The 19,259-nt window shown below is 48.5% G+C and overlaps 1 pseudogene across 1 annotated transcript; it reads right to left on the reverse strand.

The window, feature by feature from the left end:
• Positions 1-2,790: 2,790 nt before the first annotated feature.
• On the reverse strand, positions 2,791-4,005 carry LOC310791633 (SPRY domain-containing SOCS box protein 1 pseudogene; annotated as a pseudogene). Its single transcript has one exon. The product of its transcript is annotated as an SPRY domain-containing SOCS box protein 1 pseudogene (transcript).
• Positions 4,006-19,259: the final 15,254 nt, after the last annotated feature.

Here is a 19,259-nt window from a genome sequence, read left to right on the forward strand (position 1 = left end):
CACTTCGAGTCGTCTGCTGAGGTCTTGCCGGATTAGTTATGTGACTACAGGCTGCTCGGCACCTGGAACACTTGCAGGCTGCTCGGCACCTAGAACACTTCGAGTCGTCTATTGAGGTCTGAATTAGTGAAGCTGCCTCGGTGTTGAGATTTGGGTTGAGCCCCCTCGGTTTTGAGATTTGGATTGAGCCCCCCCCCTGACTACAGGCTGCTCGGCACCTGGAACACTTGCAGGCTGCTCGGCACCCTAGAACACTTTGAGTAGTCCAGGGGTCTGGATTAGTGGGGAGACTACGGGCTGCTCGGCACCCGGAACACTTGCAGGCTGCTCGGCACCTAGAACACTTTGAGTAGTCTGCTGGGGTCTGAATTAGTGGTGTGACTACAGGCTGCTCGGCACCTAGAACACTTGCAGGCTGCTCGGCACCTAGAACACTTCGAGTAGTCTACCGTGGTCGGAATTAGTGATTTGTTGCGGGCTGTTCAACGCCGAGCACTTGCAGGCTGCTCGACACCTGGAACGCTTAATCAATTAGATCGACGAATTAGTGACGCTGCCTCAGTGTTGAGATTTGGATTGAGCCCCCTCGGTTTTGATATTTGGATTGAGCCCCCCCCCCCTGACTACAGGCTGCTCGGCACCTGGAACACTTGCAGGCTGCTCAGCACCTAGAACACTTCGAGTAGTCCACTGGGGTCTGAATTAGTGCGGAGACTACGGGCTGCTCGACACCCGGAACACTTGCGGGCTGCTCGGCACCCAGAACGCTTAATCAATTCGATCGACCCGATTCGGGGAGTCCACCACCAATGAAATGCGAAGTAACGGCTATTGCGAGGAATGCAGGAATGGATGCCATGTGCTTACCGTGTGACGCCTGGGGGAGGAGAGATCTTTGGGCAGACGATATGGCGGCCTGCTCTGGTCGGACGTAGGCCGCGTGGGCTGACGAGGACCAGCGGCGCCGCCTACAGCAGGCGCCGGGTGATCGACCAATCCGGCGCGCTTCGGCGCGGTGACTTAGCAAAACCCCCCGAGATGGACAGGTGCTAGCCATGTGTTTGTGAGCGGTAATGTGCTCGCTTTCCGTGCTGTTCTGGGACGGTTTGTTTACAGTTTTATGCGTCGACTAGCCAGTCGGAGAATGGAGTTATTATGGCACTAGCGGGTGCCTGCACGAAGTGAGCAAAATTTATGATGCACTTCTGGAAGCACTGCAATAGCTGCTTGTATGTGTTTTAGATCTATTAGTTGTGTGGTTTTATTTTATTTTAATTCTTTCTTATTGTGCTGTCTGTGTTTGTGTACGTATTTTATATGGACCCGAGTCTGGAATGAAGTTTATGTATATGACTTTAGCGCCCCCCTTGCGCTATAACTTCGGGGAGGCGCTGGAAGGGAACACTTGTTCCGCGCTCCGCCGACTTACTCCGGGGCATTGCTACTGCTTGAACTCTGGAAATCTTGGCCAGCAGGATAGCACGTTCAAATATCAGCAATTATAGGCATGCATGAAATAACGCCCCCTCCGCAAGCGGCATGATACCAGGAAGCATTATTATTGTGAGTGATGCAAGGATGCGGTGACGCACGGTGATGACGGCCCGGCAATGCCTGGAGAAGCCTGGACACCAATAGTCGCTGAATGGATATTTTTAACTTGCAGCATTGTTACCGTGGAATGAGAGTAGGCCTATATGTGGAGCCGTGTACCGATGATGGGCATCGCCCGCCGCACGGTTAAATGTCCGAATCGTATATATATGTATGTTATATGTATATATACTGTATGTATATTCAGTGAGCAGCACGGCTTCTGTTAATTTGACTGGGTGGCTGGAGCATCGACTCGGAGAAAGGATTTTTTTTTTTTTTTTTTTTTTTTTTTTTTGGTTAAAACGGAATCTGGCTGTCATTAGACATTGATTAACTGAACGCTATTGCTAACTGATGCTTTGAACGTCCGTTTGCAATGATTCTGGCTGGCTGTTGACTATTGTAAATTGTGCAATAAATGCAATGAATGCAATTTGAGCACGATGTGTGAATACATTTGATGTTAATTGTTTGGGCCTAATTATTTAACACGTTAGAGATGTGTGTAGTTCTCCATAGATTTAGCCTCTTCATTTTGCTCTCGAATGCACCAGGTTATTTAATTTCACGTTATTGGATGAAGAGACATTTAGTGTAGCTCCGCCGTCTTTCTTTAGCTGTAGGCGAGGATATAACGACCAGTTCACGGAGATTGTCAAGAGATCGTTCATTCACTATGATGAATGCATTGCTACTTGTGCCCAGCTCGTTTCCTTCGCGCCCGACGTGCGGACCGCAGGGAATGGTTAGATGATTGTTTTGAAGCACGCCGAAGTGATTTGAAATTAAGATTTGGTTGCTAAAATTATATGGCACTGTTATGTATTAAAGAGGTGATTACGTTACCGTTGCGCTCGACTGCTGTCCGGGACGCGCTCCGCGGGCGTTCCCTGCGCTCGGGGCTGGCGATGCTGCGAGCCGTCCCGGCTGGATAGCATTTAATCGTGGGGCCGAGTTCCCCGGCCACGTCGTGGAACTGCGTCGTGCTGAGAACGATGATGGAGCAGGACCTGCGCTTATGATGGCTTGATTAGCAGGGTCGGAACAGCGGACGCTTGGAGACTGGATGGCTTGGTGGCCCGAACAGAACGGGGCCGCGGATGGATGAGACTCGGACATGAGAATTGCATGGCTGCGGCCGCTCCGGGCCCGGAGCGCGCTCTCCCCCCGACTGAGCTGTGGTCATCGACCCCGTCATTGGTAGAGCAGGTAGTTCTTGAGAGAGGGGGGCAGGGGCAGTCCGTGGATTTCGCTCAGGCGCTCCCTTCCTAGAGCCGCTCGCACTGAACGCTTGCACAGGTCCCTCAGAGGGAGGGGCTCCGCATCGAGTCCGTTTATGTACCGAATTCGTATTTCGCAGTGTCCCCACACGGCGCTCACTACTGGGTACACTTTCCTGCCCCTAAGTTCTCTGAACGCCACCCCTAGATCATGGCCATTTACTATGAAACGCAACGTTCCCTCATCCATGTCCAAGACGACTAAGAGCGAGTCTGGTATTATGAAGGTGTCGTCGGGTTCCAGGAAGGCGGGGTAGGTTCTGCCCGCGTGGTTCTTGCCGTCGTGGTAGAGTTTACACCGGCCCAGGTCCCAGCCCCAGGATTCGGTGTTGTTTCCCACTAGGGCCGTGTAGCCCACCGAATGCAGCGGCGCGTCGCCCGTGGCCACTCCGACCACGGCGTGGGACCCCCTCTGGTGCTTGGCCCAGCTGACCTCCCACGCGTGCAGTCCTCGCGTGTAGCCCGCCCGGCCGCGGATGGCGTCCGTGCTCTGCGCCACGGGGTGCCGGTGGAACACCAGCTTGTTGTCTTCCTTAACAAAGATGTTGGGCGAGCAGTCGTCGTTGTTCCAGGAGTGCTGCGCCTGGACGTCCGGGCCGGCGGGCGGCATGTCCAGCAGCAGGTCCAGCCGGGAGGGCTTGGTGTGGTTCGGGGCCTGGAGCTCCGCCTTCATTTTCGGCCCTAATGGCCTGCCGTATGCCCCGGCTGGAGCTGCTACGCTCCTCACGGGGATTTTCGACCCTAATGGCCTGCCATATGCCTTGGCCAGGGCCGCGGCGCTCCTCGCGGGGGCGCGCGTTTGCTTCCTTCCGTGCCCCCGAGTGCTCGTGCCCGGGCCCGGAGCGCTCTCTGCTTCGGCCCTTGCGCGACTGCGAGTTGTTTGTCCTCGTGACTTGGCCCCGTTTGCTTTCTTTCCTCGGCCGCGCGCCGGCCCCGCTTGCTTGCTCTTGACGATGAGGTTCCCCGTCTGAGATGCGTTCGGTGCTGCCGAAGCCTGCTGCCGTCCGCTTGCCTGTTGCGGCCCGTACCCGGGCATGGATAAATCGGCGGGCGAGTCCTCGTCGGAGCTGGATGCCTCCAGCTCGAATTGGTACTGCGCCTCGTATTTTTCGTCTTCGGAGCTCGACATGTTGCAGGAGTGAACGGTGAGTGGTCTCGTGAATGCAGATGGCTTGATAGCGGAGTCTGGAGGGAGGTCTCGTGAAGCAGATGGCTTGGTAGCAGAATCTGGAGGAATGGGCAGCTTGAGAAGTGAAACGCGGCTTCCAGAGAAGGAATTGGATCAGCTTAGTGCAGCGGCTAGAGGGCAGGGAACAAGGGCTGTGGTGCGCTCGGCGTGGCTATAAATACTGTCACGTCATAGCTTCGGTACTGACGACATTAACGCCGTCACCTAGGCAAGTGCGTCACTACTGCACTGACGGCATTAGCGCGTCACTCTGGGATTACTGCACTTGTTGTCACGCTAACATTACATGTGATGCTGAGGTCGCTATGTTTCTAGATTACATGTGGCGTGAGGCAGCGTGTCTGGTCTTCATCTTGAAACTAGGTCGAGACCATCATGACATCAGTGCCGGGCCGGCAGGAGGCCACCCAGTCTGTCTGGCTCTTTAAAGCGTTTGGGTGGTTGTGTGCAAACTTGTCACTGAAGCTTCGAAGCACAAAAATGGTATTTGGAGACAGCTCTAGGTAAAACACACTTCGCCGCCACCACCACCACAATCGTATGCACACAGTGTGCATTTATAAGTGTGCAGCACACTGGTTTATGCACACAGTGTGCATTTATAAGTGTGCAGCACACTGGTTTATGCACACAGTGTGCATTTATAAGTGTGCAGCACACTGGTTTGGGACTGTCAGCAACACTTAGTAGTAAAGGCTTTGCGGCGCCACATGGTCCGCCGTTCGCCTGGTCACTGCACTAGCGCCTCCTCTGCTCGGTCGGGCTGCCTGTTCCGGGGAGAAGGGAACTGGTGGGAGAATAGCGTGATCCTGCCACGTGCTATGTCCTGCCGGCGAAGCTCCCCGCTGTCAGGTGAACAGAAGCAGCTGGTGCATGTGTCAGAGGAAGCATGGTGCTAGTCTACGGCTCTCTCGGTCGGCAGAGGGTGGGGCAGCAACCGGGGCAGCAGGGGAGAAATTGGCAAAGTACAATTGGGGAGAAAAATAGGGGGGGGGCACCCAGGCCCACTTGTGGTACAGCGACAGGGAGACGTTCTGTTCTGAATGCCAGAACGTTGACATCCCAAAACAGCCCAACGGATATAAATATATCCGTTAGTAATTCTCTCTCCGTTTTCCAATGGATCAGTGTTGCTGACCAAGGCACGTGTGTGTGTGTGTGTGTGTGTGTGTGTGTGTGTGTGTGTGTGTGTGTGTGTGTGTGTGTGTGTGTGTGTGTGTGTGTGTGTGTGTATCTGTGTGTGTGTGTATCTGTGTGTGTGTGTGTGTGTGTGTGTGTGTTTGCAAATGTGTGTGTACTGAAAAAGTGAAGCAAAACGCCAACCTTACTGAAAATGAGGCAGCAATATGCATCATCTTACTTCATTTGCATGTGGGGGAAATGATGTCTTGTATTTGAGACTTACGGCCAAGCGGCTAAATACAAAACGCTGCACGTTTGATTGACTTGAAAAATGCTGATTTCAGCTGCAATCTTTGAATATCATTTTGCATTAATTTACAGCAGGCAGAATGTGCGCATGTGCCGGGCTGCTGTGTGTGTGTGTGTGTGTGTGCGAGTGCGTGCGCGTGTGTCTGTGTGCGTGTGTGTGTGTGCATGCGTGCCTGTGTGTGTGTATGTGTGCGTGTGTGTGTGTGTGTATGGGTGGGTGTGTGTGTGTGCGCGCGCTGCTTTGCATGGTGACTTAATTCCAAGGCTGTGGCTGAGCACAGGGCTCTCCCTGGCTGTCGCTGTCATCATGTGTCGGTCAGTGAGACAGCTGAGCAGAGGGTAGCATATGAGGAGATGGAGGGAGTCCTGGTGTTGAGTGACAGACGTTGGTGTTGAGTGACAGACGCTGGTGTTGAGTGACAGACTCTGGTGTTGAGTGACAGACGCTGGTGTTGAGTGAGAGACGCTGGTGTTGAGTGACAGACTCTGGTGTTGAGTGACAGACGCTGGTGTTGAGTGAGAGACGCTGGTGTTGAGTGACAGACTCTGGTGTTGAGTGACAGACACTGGTGTTGAGTGACAGACGCTGGTGTTGAGTGACAGACACTGGTGTTGAGTGACAGACTCTGGTGTTGAGTGACAGACTCTGGTGTTTGGTGACAGACTCTGGTGTTGAGTGACAGACTCTGGTGTTGAGTGACAGACTGGTGTTGAGTGACAGACTCTGGTGTTGAGTGACAGACTCTGGTGTTGAGTGACAGACACTGGTGTTGAGTGACAGACTGGTGTTGAGTGACAGACGCTGGTGTTGAGTGACAGACACTGGTGTTGAGTGACAGACTGGTGTTGAGTGACAGACACTGGTGTTGAGTGACAGACACTGGTGTTGAGTGACAGACTGGTGTTGAGTGACAGACGCTGGTGTTGAGTGACAGACACTGGTGTTGAGTGACAGACTGGTGTTGAGTGACAGACACTGGTGTTGAGTGACAGACTGGTGTTGAGTGACAGACACTGGTGTTGAGTGACAGACTGGTGTTGAGTGACAGACGCTGGTGTTGAGTGACAGACACTGGTGTTGAGTGACAGACTGGTGTTGAGTGACAGACTGGTGTTGAGTGATTTGTCAACGAAGAGAGAACATTGCTGCATATCGACTGTAGACAATACACATCCAAACCCCGCCCACAATACACACCCAAACCCCGCCCACAATACACACCCAAACCCCGCCCACAATACACACCCAAACCCCACCCACACTTCCACACACACAGAAACGCACAGTCACGGACAGACAGACAGTTTACATATACGTGTACGTCCAACAAATGCACACACATGTGCACAGAGGTATAGAGAGACCTCCTTACCGTTTAGAAAAGCAAACATACTCTCTCTCACACACACACACACACACACACACACACACACACACACACACACACACACACACACAGACATTTACACTAGCTTCTGGGCAACTGAGCGAGAACTGAGAAGACCTTCTGCCAGAGAGTTCTGTGATAAATGCAAAGCACATATAAATTCAGAGGGTTATGTAACGTGTGTCAGCAACATTCCTCATAGCCCCAATCTCTCTCTGGGCAGAGAAAGCATCGGCATCATCATTGAGCAAGCAGTAATACACAGAGGATAGGCTGCAGTGCCTGTCACAGATTCAGCTGTTACAGTCGAGGAGACTGACGACAAAGTCATAGGAAGAACATTCAGGCTTTCACATTCACCACATGATGTAGTTTGGGATAAGATAACCCTGCAGTGCTGCTCTCAAATCATTCAATGATTGGTAAGCACTTATGGGAGAATTCCAATGAGACATGGTGAGGGCCATTCACCCGCCCTGCAGCTCGCATAAGTACGCAGCTCGGCCACTGTGCGGTCTCGCCCACAACTCGGCCGCTGTGCGGTCTCGCCCACAACTCGGCTGCTGTGCGGTCTCGCCCACAACTCGGCTGCTGCGCTCATCATCAGTCTTGGGTTTCTTGCCTGGAGCAGTCTTTTTTTTAGTGTCACTTATAAGATGATTTATGACATCACTGATGTCACAATGCCTATGTATGACATCACTGATGACATTGCCAGTGTCTTATGGCATCACTGATGACATCATTGGTGACTTATGACATCACTGATGACGTCATCAGTGTGACATCATCAGTGATGTCACAATGCCTCTGGGACAAAAATTTAAACAGAGAGAGAACAAACATTGCCCACATGCTCCCTTTTATCATAGAGTGCGTTTACATGCAAACAATAAACGGATAACTGAGAATAATCACTTTATGGCAATAATCTGATTTCTGCGTTTACATGCACTTTAATAATCCGACAATAGGAAAAACCCGGGTTTACATGATTCAGTCAATTAGTCTGATTTCTCTCCAGAAGGCAGCGGTAATTCCGCAATAAAACAACAAAAGAAGTTGCAAAATGCTAAATCACATTTTCATTACTTCTTTGTCCGGCTCGGAGGATGGTTTAGGTGAAAATTAGTTTGTATCTCGTTGTCTAACTAGGGAGGCGTCGCTTTGGAAGTGTGAATCTGTCATATATTTCCAACTTTACCAAGCATAGAGCACAGAGACAGGCAGGCGACTAGAGCACGTCAAATAACATGAACGATACAGATCTTGACCCAACTGAATTTAAATAGCTGTCAGAAAACGGAGAGAATAAAGGTCTTTAGTGGTGGATAACTTGTGTTATCAGCTGAGTAGGCTACGTTTTGTTCATATACGGTAAATCTTTTTAATCCGTCATAAAAAATCGTCACACACAGATCACGGCTTGCACACTGAGTCCAATGCGTTTTATTAATGCGTCGTTCTATTCGCAATTCGAGACAAATATTCGTCATCTCCTGTATCCACATTACAACATAGCAGTGCAGCAACGGGGAGGCAGCAGGTCGGGAAACGCCTCTTGCAGGAGCTCCGTGCTGCTCACCTTCATCTCATCAAGGAGGCCGGGGAGAAGAAGCAGAAAGGGGCCAGTGAGTGAGTGAGTGAGTGAGTGAGTGAGTGAGCAGCGCGCGTCTCCAGCTGCCTCTCTCTCCCGCAACGTGTACATGCGCAGATGTATAAACCCAAAAGAAAGCTGGTTATGCTGTATACATGCAGTAGTCAGGCGGCTTAAGGACACATGTTAGAAGAATGGGGACGCGCCGGACAAAAGCACCAATTTTTTTTTATGTGTTCTCCATCACCATAGCTTTCAATTTGGAAGGGGAGCCGCTTCATCAAGATGGCGGATGGCGGCCATCTTGGATTTCAAAGATGGGCCGCCATGTTAAATCTAGAAGTGCAGTATCTTGGCTTTCAAGCCACTTAGAAGGTACATCTTAGTGTCAAAATATACATTTTCTGGGTCAAGGAATGCATTAAAGCTATTGAGAATATCACTAGATGATTATTTGTGCTAATATCAAATACAAATATTAATTCTGGGAATGTATTCACATGATTTTCAACTCTGTTGCTAAGGGGCTGGAATGGATGACATGAATGATTTGAATTAAATTTAACTTTATTAGCTTCACTTTTTAACACTATAAAGCATGTTTTTGCATGTACAGTATAATCAAATTATCTGTCACATTTACAACTGCAAAGCTCTGTGCATTTCCAGTGGGCCTTCTTGCATGCACTTTGTACCACAACCTTTTGTGCTTTTACAACCGCACTTCACCAGCTCACTGCAGGCTTTTGAAGCCATTGGTAGAATGCTCCACACTGGAAGCCAGATCTGGCTGTCTTTGTCCAATGTCCATCCACAACCTTCTGGACTAGGTGTTGGCTGCTGGGCCAGTTCAGATATCGCCCAGATCCCAGATTGGTAGTCAACTCGCTTCACGTGCTGCAGCAGGGAATCTTGAGTCGGTGGAATGTGATCCATTGTTTTGTTCTTTTGGCAGAACAACTCTCTGCGTGCTTCATTGACTGATTCCAGATCACTTGTCTTGTCGTAAAGGACGACTGTGTAGCGCTCCAGAAGTGAAAAAGTGTCGGTCATCTATGGTCACGGGAGCGTGTGGATTTGCCGCCATGTAGTTGAAGGCCTGGGTGACCTCGGGGTAAGACTTCCAAGCCTCCCATGCTGACTTCTTCCCCTTCCCACAGAATGCTGAGGTTGTGTCACAGCCTGTGTAACGGTGGAAGACGGGAAGTGCTGTGGACTTGTCTTTGCCCAGAGCATGGCAGATTGTATTTATATGATAATGTGTGTAGTTCTTGCCAGTGCCAAAAGCAGCCCAGATGTCTGCAGCTGGATACTTGGTGAGCAGGGCATGGAACTTGCCGATAAGGATAACGACAACATCCGTATCCACTGTGCGTACTAAGCAGGTAGAGGACCCCTTCTCCAGGGCATCAAGCAGGTGAAACAATATCCTGGTGTCGGCTTCTTCATGGTTACATGGCAGCATGGAGTGGCTGGTGTCTGTGCCAACCACTGTGATGCCAGATGTAATGAAGACCTGCTTGCCATCTGGCCAGGCAGTGGATGCAACCTTCCTGGAGAGAAAAGTAAAGAGTTCCTGCTTGTTCGTAGGGTCACGTAGGAAATCTGGCCAATTGCCTGGCAACTTGTTCTGACCTGCCACCTTCCGTCGTATCCCTTTGCCTCGCTTCTCCCTTGTTGACTCTTTTAAACTGCTCTTGATGTAAGTATCCCAGACCACATCAACTCTTTCAGAGGTCTCCAAGTGTTTCATGATATGGGCAACAAAGACATCACTGGCATATTCATCAAATGTGGTTATGTTGGTAGTGGACAGCAGCACCATCGAATACTTTGACATCAAAAGTACCTGGAGGTTTATGTTCTGTCTCCTGTGTCAGAACAGTCAGCAGATCTGACTTCTTTCCCAGCCGTAGTTTCCCTCTGTCAGATAGAGAGGGAGGGTATGGGTGGTTTTCATGTTTAAAGAAGGTGCTCATGTCTCCCTCTCTGTGTTGCATGACTATATATAATCTGGAGAAGAGTGCCACATCATTCTGTAACATTGAGATCTGCCCTGCCTGCTTGGTCTTTGTCTTGGGTGTTGGGCATCTGAAGAGAGGCAGTGAGTTATTTTTGATGGGCTCGGGAATGGAGTGTGTGCAGTCCCTGATTACTGTCTCATGGTATTTGTTGTACTGATCTCTGCCCACTGATTCCACTGTGCGAACTGTGTTCACCACAGACTCATCAACCTTATTTTGTGTATCCAGCATTAGAAGCTCAGGGGTATCATCCAGGAACGGATTGCTCATCTCGCTTATGGTGTGCACCAGAGCTAGTGCTTGCTCTTTGAATGTCTTCTGTGTGGATATTCCTTCTTCATGGTGTTGTTGTTTATTCCCTCCTTCTGAAATATAATCCTGCTCAAACTCTTTAAGGAGCCAAGCTTGTTCAGGCCCTGCAATCATCCACTTTTTGAATGCAGAGGGATTCTCGGTGAGTCCCACTACACCCCCAGAACCCTTCACAAGATCATTATTCTGCTCATGAGCCTGGTCTATTGGTATGCTTGAGAATCTTTTTGTGGTCTTGGGAACAACCCAATGTCCATGTTCTACAAATTCCTTGTGAATGGATGTTGGCAAGCTTTCCATGTCGCAGATGTGGACAGGAATCCATCTGGCATAGTTCTGGTGATCAAGGGCAAAGAACCATGGGACGAGATTCTTCAGTGACTCCACATATAGGGGAACATTTTGTTCTCTGTGGGCCCGCACTAATATCAGACCCAGAATTTCCATGTAGAGGATGGTATCCCAGTACTGGAAAGTTGGACTTTTGGTGATCATATCTTTTCTCCAAGCTTCTTTGGTCTTCTCATCATGTGGTCCCTCGGTCATGTCCAAGAAGGCATCTTCCTGCAGCTTTGCCAATGCCAGAGCACTCACTTGGTGGGCATGTCTTGTCCTAGTGAGATGGGATGCTTTGAGGAAGTAGTCGGCTGTGCCAGAGGATGCAATACCGGCCTCAATTAATGCAGTGGTCCATCCAGAGCCCTCCAAGTAGTCCCCATATGTCTTCCACATTGCCATTTCAATATGGAAGCCACCAAACATGACTACACACTTATCCTCACCATGTGTTTGAGGCCAGTTCCACTGAACAAATTTGGCCAGTGCGTAGGGATCTCTAACGTAAAAGTGAACGGTTAAAGTTACTTACTTCATCAAATGCATTATTGTTGTCTCAAACGATGTTTGGGTAGGAGCAATTCCTGGACTCAAAATATTTCTTGGAGGTTACATGTAGACATCACAAAGAAGTTTCAAAGCAATCTCTTTAAAAAGTCAAATACCTTTCTTATAATGGCATGGTCGTATTAGACAGAGAAACAATCTCCAGCGCATTTTAGCACCAGTCCTTTGTGAAGGAACAAACCAAATTATTTAATATTGGCAAAGATAGTCAACTAGTGATATTCTAAATAGCTTTAATGCATTCCTTGACCCAGAAAATGTATATTTTGACACCAAGATGGACCTTCTAAGTAGCTTGGAAGCTGAGATATTGGCACTTATAGATTTTACATGGCGGCCCATCTTGGAAATCCAAGATGGCCACCTTCCACCATCTTGATGAAGTGGCTCCCCTTCTAAATTGCAAGTTATGATGATGAAGAGCATGTGGAAAAAATTTGGCGCTTTTGTCCGGCGCGTCCCCATGTTTTTGCTAAGCCGCCTGACTAAGAGAGAAGACCGATTATTGGCCAGAAACCTAGGTGTGTTTATCGGTTTTCTCTTAACCCGTTTATGACTATAAACGGATAAAGCTTATCGGTGTGTGCTGTTTACATGACCACTTGAATAATCAGGTAACTCCAGAAATCCGCTAATAAACAGTTTATTGTGTGCATGTAAACGCACTCATATAAAAGGAAGGATAGATAGATTAACCAATAAGTAAAAATGCACCAATAATAGGATGAGATCATTTTCCTTTTTTTGCCTCAAGATTTTGCGAGTGACATTCAAGCAAAAAGGAATCGGTTGCAGGCAAAAAAAAATCTAAAAGATGAATTTTAAATAGAACACTGATAAGCGGTTGGTGGGTGTTTTATAGCACTGTCACTGTGCTTGAAAGTGCTGTTGACTTTTTTCTCCTTTTTTTGTCTGGTTGAAAAATTCCCTCATTTCTCCAGCGCCTCCTGCATCTCTCCTGACAATCTCAGCTGTAACCAGAGATGAATACAATACTGAAATGCTGCTACTTTATTTGAAAATCCACTCAGGACAGAGCAGCAGTACTGATCTAGAAAACTCTAGTACTAGGAGTAACAGATTAAAGGAGAATTTCGGTTTTTTTGAACCTGGACCCATCTCCTGGCAATAATTATGATTTGGCCACTCACCCAGCGATGTCCGCAGCGTTTCTGGCCATCCTAGCGTTGTTTTGAGATCAATAGCGTCCAAGTCAGTTGTAAAATGGAGCTGATTTGGGGCCAAGTGTGAGCCTGTCTTTCCTGCATCTAAATAGCTATTTTTATTCCCGTTTTCACCACATATCGTAATAATGTGATCCCTCAACATCCACCAGAGTGATATTTCGCCCCAGGCCATTTCCTGGAGTCTCCCAGGGATCAAATTGCCTCAAACGTGATCTCGGTCACCAAGTCTCGTAAAGTCCCGCGATACTTTCCTGCCGACTGGCCAACTACAGGTAGGACGCTTTGCGGTGGTGGTTTTAGCGTAACCTATTTGGGGTTTGGCGTAACCTATGTGGGATTCGAAATAACGAAGGTTATGCCAAACCCCACATAGGTTACGCTAAAACCACCACCGCAAAGCGTCCTACCTGTAGTTGGCCAGTCGGCAGGAAAGTATCGCGGGACTTCACGAGACTTGGTGACCGAGATCACGTTTGAGGTAATTTGATCCCTGTGAGAGTCCAGGAAATGGCCTGGGGCGAAATATCACTCTGGTGGATGTTGAGGGATCACATTATTACGATATGTGGCGAAAACGGGAATAAAAATAGCTATTTAGATGCAGGAAAGACAGGCTCACACTTGGCCCCAAATCAGCTCCATTTTACAACTGACTTGGACGCTATTGATCTCAAAACAACGCTAGGACGGCCAGAAACGCCGCGGACATCGCTGGGTGAGTGGCCAAATCATAATTATTGCCAGGAGATGGGTCCAGGTAAAAAAAAAATGAAATTCTCCTTTAACTCACTAATATCTTTTTCTCTCTCTCTCTGCCCTTACTTTTCCTGTGTCTGAGCCTGTTTGTCTTGTTCGTTTGTTGTTTATAAAAACTGGAAAAAATATATATATATACAAAAAAAAGAGAAGCCTAACATCATGTCAGCACGTGGTTCAGGATGACAAATCTGCCCTCTCTATCTGCAGCCGCGCAGCTCTGCCCTCTCTATCTGCAGCCGCGCAGCTCTCGGCACGGCCAGCAGGGCCACGTTGGCCTGCTTAACTACCCCACGCCCCCAAATGGAGTTGTCATCTTCAAGGCGAGCGGCTGCATGGCATAATGCACTTTGTCTTGGGAATGACTTTCTCTCTGCCTGCGCGGCTCTCCAGGATGGACATGGCTGGCTGGCTCTGGAGGGCGAGACGGATGGAGGCCGCTGGCTAGCCTGACACATGTTGAGAGGCTGTGATGAGTCAATGACGGGGTGGAGGAGGCGGGGGGGCGCTCAGGGACTCTGTCTATGTGATATGTGGAGATGAGTGGCGGGAGAATCCTATAGGGTGGAGGCCTTTGCTTAGCCTGACATTGAGCGCAACCGAGCCTTGCACTCACTTGCCTGGATAGTAAACACAGATGAGTGAAGCAGCCCTGCACTCACCTGCCTGGATAGTAAACAGATGAATGAAGCAGCCCTGCACTCACCTGCCTGGATAGTAAACACAGACGAGTGAAGCAGCCCTGCACTCACCTGCCTGGATAGTAAACACAGACGAGTGAAGCAGCCCTGCACTCACCTGCCTGGATAGTAAACACAGACTAGTGAAGCAGCCCTGCACTCACCTGCCTGGATAGTAAACAGACGAGTGAAGCAGCCCTGCACTCACCTGCCTGGATAGTAAACAGATGAGTGAAGCAGCCCTGCACTCACCTGCCTGGATAGTAAACAGATGAATGAAGCAGCCCTGCACTCACCTGCCTGGATAGTAAACACAGACGAGTGAAGCAGCCCTGCACTCACCTGCCTGGATAGTAAACACAGATGAGTGAAGCAGCCCTGCACTCACCTGCCTGGATAGTAAACACAGATGAATGAAGCAGCCCTGCACTCACCTGCCTGGATAGTAAACAGATGAGTGAAGCAGCCCTGCACTCACCTGCCTGGATAGTAAACAGATGAGTGAAGCAGCCCTGCACTCACCTGCCTGGATAGTAAACAGTTGAGTAAAGCAGCCCTGCACTCACCTGCCTGGATAGTAAACACAGAGTGAAGCAGCCCTGCACTCACCTGCCTGGATAGTAAACAGATGAGTGAAGCAGCCCTGCACTCACCTGCCTGGATAGTAAACAGATGAGTGAAGCAGTCCTGCACTCACCTGCCTGGATAGTAAACACAGACGAGTGAAGCAGCCCTGCACTCACCTGCCTGGATAGTAAACAGATGAGTGAAGCAGCCCTGCACTCACCTGCCTGGATAGTAAACAGATGAGTGAAGCAGCCCTGCACTCACCTGCCTGGATAGTAAACAGATGAGTGAAGCAGTCCTGCACTCACCTGCCTGGATAGTAAACACAGACGAGTGAAGCAGCCCTGCACTCACCTGCCTGGATAGTAAACAGATGAGTGAAGCAGCCCTGCACTCACCTGCCTGGATAGTAAACAGTTGAGTAAAGCAGCCCTGCACTCACCTGCCTGGATAGTAAACACAGAGTGAAGCAGCCCTGCACTCACCTGCCTGGATAGTAAACAGATGAGTGAAGCAGCCCTGCACTCACCTGCCTGGATAGTAAACAGATGAGTGAAGCAGTCCTGCACTCACCTGCCTGGATAGTAAACACAGAGTGAAGCAGCCCTGCACTCACCTGCCTGGATAGTAAACAGACGAGTGAAGCAGCCCTGCACTCACCTGCCTGGATAGTAAACAGATGAGTGAAGCAGTCCTGCACTCACCTGCCTGGATAGTAAACACAGAGTGAAGCAGCCCTGCACTCACCTGCCTGGATAGTAAACAGTTGAGTAAAGCAGCCCTGCACTCACCTGCCTGGATAGTAAACACAGAGTGAAGCAGCCCTGCACTCACCTGCCTGGATAGTAAACAGATGAGTGAAGCAGCCCTGCACTCACCTGCCTGGATAGTAAACAGATGAGTGAAGCAGTCCTGCACTCACCTGCCTGGATAGTAAACACAGAGTGAAGCAGCCCTGCACTCACCTGCCTGGATAGTAAACACAGAGTGAAGCAGCCCTGCACTCACCTGCCTGGATAGTAAACAGATGAGTGAAGCAGCCCTGCACTCACCTGCCTGGATAGTAAACAGATGAGTGAAGCAGCCCTGCACTCACCTGCCTGGATAGTAAACAGATGAGTGAAGCAGTCCTGCACTCACCTGCCTGGATAGTAAACACAGAGTGAAGCAGCCCTGCACTCACCTGCCTGGATAGTAAACACAGAGTGAAGCAGCCCTGCACTCACCTGCCTGGATAGTAAACAGATGAGTGAAGCAGCCCTGCACTCACCTGCCTGGATAGTAAACACAGAGTGAAGCAGCCCTGCACTCACCTGCCTGCATAGTAAACACAGAGTGAAGCAGCCCTGCACTCACCTGCCTGGATAGTAAACAGATGAGTGAAGCAGCCCTGCACTCACCTGCCTGGATAGTAAACAGATGAATGAAGCAGTCCTGCACTCACCTGCCTGGATAGTAAACACAGAGTGAAGCAGCCCTGCACTCACCTGCCTGGATAGTAAACACAACTGGGATGGGAAAGAGCACGTTTAAATAACACGAGTGTGCATGTGAAGGCCTGTCTCCACACAACTAAAGAGAATCGATTGATGGCATTTAGACTAAATAACTTCTTATTTCAATTCCATCAATTTGGACGGGGGATGACTACACGTTTAAATAACTCCTTGTGGGGAGATCAATGGACGACATTGGAAAAGATATTTAAACTGAATTCACCAGTTTACTTGCCAATGCCCCTGTGTTTATAGCATCTCTTCTTATTTTACTCCTCTCTGGCCTTTCTCCAATCTGGTGCAGCGCTGGCTGGGTAATTTGTCCATACAGAACAATCTTGTTTGCCATCGTTATTATAATGCGACTGCACAAGTGCATTGGGACTTGGAGAGAAAATGTAATAAACTAGATAATAATAAATATTCACCTAGTTTTGGGGAATCACTTTTTGGTACAATATGTATTGATAACATCAATCAGGGACATGACAGTGGCCCACATATAACATTTAAAGGAACACTCCGCCCATTTTCAACCAGCTTTGTATCATTAGAACATCAGTAGTATATCAGAAAACTGTAAACTGTTTTGAAGTCTGTCATTTAATTTGACAGTTATTGAGTGTTAAAGTGTAGACCAGTGACATCACTGGTCCACACTAACTCAAATTAATAACTCATTAACTCAAATCAACTCTCAATAACTGTCAAACTATTCATCATTCATCTAGTTTGACAGTTATTGAGAGTTGATTTGAGTTAATGATCAATTTGGTTAGGACATGGTGGTATGGTATTGTGGTTAAATAAGAAACCCCTAACCATAATCTTAACCACATCTTTTTTTACTTGCTGCACATTCTGTGTGTTTGAGCTGCGTTGGAGTCTAGTGGTAAAAGACAATGCCTCAAAGTGAAAGGTTTGTGGTTTGAATCTCGGTAAGGACAGTAAAACATTTTCGAGTCTTTCATTGGGAAAGCCGTAACAAAAACGCCTAGAGATCCATTGTAAGCCACCTAGGCTCTATAGTCTATGTGTTTAAACACGATTTTTAAACACGATTTCAGACAGACAAGCCCCTCTTTTATTATCACACGAACACTTCAACACATGCATGCGGCCACAAACACACACTCATGCTGACGGTGGCCGGTGAAATATGTCCTCTGCATTTGACCCATCCAGGCTTGTCCTTTCCTCCAGGGGCAGGCCAGGAGCAGTGGTCACTTTTTCTTTCCAGCGCCCGGGGACCAACTTCAGATGTTGTCGTCACTGGTCAGATGACTTTTCAATTCAATTTCAATTTCAATTCATTTATTTGTTCGATAGGGGACAGGTGTACATTAATGAACATTTAAAAAAAATGTAAATGCACGACAATTGCAGTCACAAGACTGATTTCTGAACTTAGTTAGTCCCCCTGCCAGATGATACAGGCTTAGAGTCCTGATAGGGGTAAAAAGTAACATAGTGCAACAAAAATATATTTAAAATGTAAACACAATACAAAGTGCAATCTTCTGCATGTTTTTAGTGGGGGGTTATGTACGGAGGAACCCCCTGGGGGGTACGGGGAGAACATGCAAACTCCACACAGAAAGGCCCTTTCGACGAGATAGCCCACCTGGGCAGTAGGCACTGAAGATATGGGGGTGGGTCACAACTCCAGCGCCCACAGCGTCCCAGGCGAGAATCGAACTCAGGGCCTTCTAGCTGTGAGGCGACAGCGCTACCGACTGCGCCACCGTACCCTGGTTAGGGTGTCTGCCTTGTATGCAGGAGATGGCTTTTCGAGTCTTTCATTTGAAAAGCCATGACAAAAACGCTGTCTCATCACAAAAACAGACCTCTCTCAAATCATAATGAACCCTATGGTGAGCCACCTATATTTTCAGGTACACCCTAATACCAGATCTCGAATGGTATAAATGCATTTAGCATGCTAACTGGGAGATAGCACTCGTCCCCTTGTGTCTCCTTCTAGATTACAAAACCGAGCCGTACTGAGTGGAACTTTGGGTGCCTTAGGCAATGAAACAAGAGCGGCAGTAGATATCAGGGTCGAGCTGAATAATTTAGCTCTGGATCACACTAGGCTATATTCATATTCATCTTCCACTGGCACATTTATCTGAGCAAGCCTGCCCTCCTCGGCCTGAATGGCCCTTCCTCTCCAGACCCCACAAATATCTGAATCAACTAATGACTCCTCTTGAGGAATTCATTAGCCATGCAGCACATGGAGGTTGGATTGTCCTGTGGGCACTTTGTCAACACTGATGAGGAATGTCACAAGAGTTGATCAGGGATGCAGAGTGGGACAAGGTGACGGATACCGGGGCAGACACAAACACTCAGAAATCATTCACTTAACTGCCCTATTAGATACCGGGGCAGACACAAACACTCAGAAATCATTCACTTAACTGCCCTATTAGATACCAGGGCAGACACAAACACTCAGAAATCATTCACTTAACTGCCCTATTAGATACCGGGGCAGATACAAACACTCAGAAATCATTCACTTAACTGCCCTATTAGATACCGGGGCAGATACAAACACTCAGAAATCATTCACTTAACTGCCCTATTAGATACCGGGGCAGATACAAACACTCAGAAATCATTCACTTAACTGCCCTATTAGATACCAGGGCAGATACAAACACTCAGAAATCATTCACTTAACTGCCCTATTAGATACCGGGGCAGATACAAACACTCAGAAATCATTCACTTAACTGCCCTATTAGATACCAGGGCAGATACAAACACTCAGAAATCATTCACTTAACTGCCCTATTAGATACCGGGGCAGACACATACACTCAGAAATCATTCACTTAACTG

The sequence above is a fragment of the Poromitra crassiceps genome, assembly GCF_964638095.1.
Source record: "Poromitra crassiceps genome assembly, chromosome: 16".
NCBI classification, from domain to species: domain Eukaryota; kingdom Metazoa; phylum Chordata; class Actinopteri; order Beryciformes; family Melamphaidae; genus Poromitra; species Poromitra crassiceps.